Source organism: Pinus tabuliformis, chromosome 6 (genome assembly GCF_031772625.1).
Source record: "Pinus tabuliformis cultivar Carrire ecotype Pingquan chromosome 6, CPIR1, whole genome shotgun sequence".
NCBI classification, from domain to species: Eukaryota; Viridiplantae; Streptophyta; class Pinopsida; order Pinales; family Pinaceae; genus Pinus; species Pinus tabuliformis.
In genome coordinates this window covers 821,441,578-821,445,899 of record NC_142292.1, presented here as the reverse complement: position 1 = coordinate 821,445,899, position 4,322 = coordinate 821,441,578, and the positions used below count along the sequence as shown (strand labels likewise).

The window sequence follows — 4,322 nt, the reverse complement described above, 5'->3', positions numbered from 1 at the left end:
TAGCTAGTTTATCACGGACTTTTAGAGCATTGGATCTTTGGTACAACTATTCAATTGTCACTTCACAGTTGCTAGTGTTACAAAACATTGGAGGGGCTTCCGTTAGACTTAATTTTGGAGTTGATTTTGACAATCAAAATAGGGGTAATTGTTTTTTCAAGTAATCATACTCCTCTATGTTGCTTTTTTTTCTTTTCATTTTGGTTTGATATTGTAAGGCATGGGATTGGTCTTTGTGGTTTCATATGTGCTATATGTATCTTTATTCTAGCTCTAATTTGTAAACTAGGAGATGGCGCTAGCTTAATTATTATTAGTATCCCTCTATGGAGGCACTTTGTTTATGGTTAGTTTGTACAGGCTAGTGACTATTACTTTGGTAACCTTCCACCTCGCTTGGGACTCTAGTTATATGGGTGTGGAGTTGTCAAGGGTTTACTTCTAGAAAACACACTTAGGGGGTTATTATTTAACTAGCTCTGCTCATTGCACCCTGTCGAGGTATGGCCTCTTTCCGAAAAATATTTGGTCCCTTTGAGATGTCATGGATTTGTCATTCACTTGTTATCTAGTCCTTGGGAACTTGTGCTTCAGCTGAGGTGTTGTTTGTATTTATTTTTGGGTTGGGACTATATCCATTGAGTCAAAACCCCAGGTGTTAATTTTACTAGCCAAATATGCAACAACAATGCATGCATAGTAGACTTGGGGGGGGAGGATGTAGCCCCAAGGGCCACAATCAAGTCAACAATAGGCATAGGCTTCCACTGAAACATACTGTGTAATTGTTCTTCCTTAGATTCAAAGTGAAATTCACCAATTGGAGACACTTGTTTTTATATAAGACAAACTCTTAGAGGTTCTAAAATCACGAGGACATATCTCCATGGATTCTTGACCTAGGGACCACTATGGGAAGAAAGAAACACTATTCCTTGGTCGTTTCTTTATACTAGTAGACAAAGACCCTGTTGGGAAGGGTGTTGAAGAATAAGTAGGAAAAAAATTATAATGTTTTTTCTAGCTTGGCGATTGTTGACAGAGTCCAACATAACCACCACGTGTGTTTAGAGAGGATTGACATGAGATTGGCATAGATTGAGCTCCATTTTTAGTGTGAACATGCACTGCATGCCCCTCAAGGTTCCACTGAAAGAGATCCGACTCGTTTTACTTCTTTAGATACTTTAAACTGAATATTCTTTGCGAGCTATTAATACTCTTTAAATTCTGGGCTTATTACTCTATTGTTAGGTGACCAAAAACATTTAATTTCCTACTGTAAAGATTGAAACCAGCTACCCAATAACATATTTAATGATAAAGCATGTTGAATGCATATATATATATATAGATATGATTATGCTTTTATCATATTTTTAAATAATATAATCCTTACCTTACCATTTTTTTAAAAATATTTATTTTATAATACGTTTTCATTATTAAAATTTTAAAAAAACCATAACAATTAATTAAATTATAATTTTTATTTATAATATTATCATTAATAAATTGCATATATACACATTTTAAAATCCATGCGGGCTAGAAACATAAACTTAACAATTTTTTTTAATCGGATTGAAAATGGAAAAAAGTGCCCAATTAAATAAAATTCATTTTTCTTTTCATAAAACGTTTGACAAATATATATTTAAAATCCTAAAAATAAAAATAAAGAGAGGTAATTACTGTAATGTAGTAGTTGAGCTATGACAGGCTTACTTACACGGGGAGAACAGATGATCTGCTCCAAGAAAGGAACCTGTGTTTTTTACGGGCCGTGTCCCCTAATTCCTTTAAGAATCACGATCGTTTCCAGAATCACGATCCTTTCCACCATTAATCCATGCAGTTGAAAACTATGCTTCAATAACACGAGCTTATCGTTAGCACTACCCTCTGCCAATTCACGAAAACATCGTTTTTATGGCTCGAAATTCAATGTCAGCTTGTTCTCACACATAGATTACTGGTTATATGCGATGCTTATTCTTTACTTTCAGCCACTCACGATCATAAGTTCCCGATATACAGGAGAACAACTGTCATAACTCCAACGAATATAACCATCCACGATAGCCTTCCCTCAATAGAAGGATTTATGGGTTTTCTGGTGCGCTTCTTTTCCCCTGACTTCATTGAAAGTTTTAGGAGAACACAGCGGGATTTCAGGGTTGAAAACAATGCACCAACCAGTTCCAAGTCCTTATAAAATACGTCTCTTCTTGCAAATTCTGACGGAAGTAATTGAATTGATTTCAATTGGCGAAACCTTGAGTACTTCGAAAGCACAGAAAAGAAGAAGATGTCGAGACTAATTTCTTTGGCTTATTTCGTAGCCTTTACAACTTCATGTGTGACGCTATGCTCTGTAGCTGTAGCTGAAGCTGCTGCTGCTGCGGGACATGTCCCTCTGAGAAAGGCAGTCAACTTAACAGAAGCGGAGACGAATTGGCAGCCAGCCACGGCTACATGGTACGGAGATGCAAATGGATATGGAAGCGACGGTAAGGACGACATTGATTAAATAACATAATAAAATATATTTAGGTAGCATAATAAAATATAGATAAAGCCTTTTTAACATACTTAGCGCTTTGGAAATCGAGGATATAATCATGTAATGTTTGAATGGGGATATAGTTTTCAAGCCTGGCTTTTGTAATTACAGGAGGTGCATGCGGATATAAGAGTCTAGTGAAACGGACACCTTTCCAATCAAAAGTAGCTGCGGAGTTCAGACTTATTCAAAGAAGGAAAGGGCTGCGGAGCTTGCTATCAGGTATGCCTTTTAATCCATATTATTAGTTAATCGGATGTTGGGAGGATGATTTTTATGGCCAAAATATGTTCCTTCTGGATGTTGTGTATGTTGGTGTAATCAGGTGAAGTGCACAGGTAATAGCTTGTGTTCAGAAACAGGAGTGAGTGTGGTGATTACTGACAGAAGCCCTGGCGAAACACACTTTGATCTCAGTGGTACTGCCTTTGGAGACATGGCATCTGATCCTACTAGAGCTGGGGATCTGCGTAACGCTGGAACGGTGTCTCTTTTGTTCAGACGGTAACGTATTTATTGCACTCAACAAACTCAGAGCAGAGCAGTGAAACACGATTGACAGCTCCTTTATAATTTAAGATGTTGTACTAATTGACATGTCACTAAACAGGGTGCCTTGCGAGTATCCCGGGATGAATATTGCGTTCCAGGTTAACCAGGGTTCCAGTGAATATTGGTTTGAAGTTCTTATTATATATGAAGAAGGAGATGGTGATCTTGGAGCAGTTTATCTACAGCAGGTAAAGGAAGGGGAAGTTTTTCCTGTTCTTCCTTGGGAAAAAATTATAATTATTTTGTTTATTTTTAAATTACAAAATTTCATTTTTATATATTTTTTGAATTACATTTTTATATATTTTTTCAAATAATTTTTTGAAATACTTTTATACAGAACATTTTAGAATTTAAACAAAACTATTCATACATCAAATAAAAATAAATAATATAACTAAAATGGCCAAAAAGTAAACTTTCATTAAACATATGAGAAAGATATCTCAAAAAAGAACATATGTAGTACCGGTATTCCTTCATAAAAAAAAATATGATATGTTATCATCAAGTTTCTATTCTTATGTACCTCTACTGAAAAGATAGTTTAAAATTTGTAATCTTCCCTACAAGATTTAAAATAATATCTTCGTTGACCTTTTGTCCATCTATCCATTGTTTTAATACTATCGTAAATAATATCACCGTTTGTTGTTGTGTGCAGGCAAAGTCTAATTCATGGCTGCCGATGCAACAAACGTGGGGTGCAAATTGGGCTTTGAGACCCGGGTTTGCTCTGCAGCCTCCCTTCTCTTTTCGTTTGTCAACTCTTTCCACTGGAAAAACTGTGACTGCAACTAATGTCGTTCCCCAGAATTGGCAAGCGGGTGCTACCTACGGTTCAGTCGTCAACTTTGACTAGTGATATAGCTGATTCCATTCAATTCACCTTTATAACCAATATTATATGAAATAACTCCCAAATAATTGGTGTTAATAATAATATTTCAAAATTGGAGGAAGCAATATGTTTTGAATCCTTCGATGAAATGGTTGGGAGCAATAAATCCGTTGCTGTCGCTGTGCTTTGCACTCTACTTCACGAGGTTTGCTGCCATTATGTAGACGGATGTCCAATCAAGTGAAATGAAATGAAATTTCCGTTAAAGCAAAAGGTGGAGGTGAATTTTACAAGTTTCAATGCGTTTGCAACTGAAATTGGTTATGTGAATGACTGAAAATTGCATAATTGTTAGCTAATACT

The 4,322-nt window shown here is 35.9% G+C and overlaps 1 pseudogene; it reads left to right on the top strand.

Moving 5' to 3' along the window:
* LOC149261353 (expansin-B3-like) overlaps positions 1-3,980 on the top strand; it is a 4,909-nt pseudogene extending 929 nt beyond the window's left edge.
* Positions 3,981-4,322: the final 342 nt, after the last annotated feature.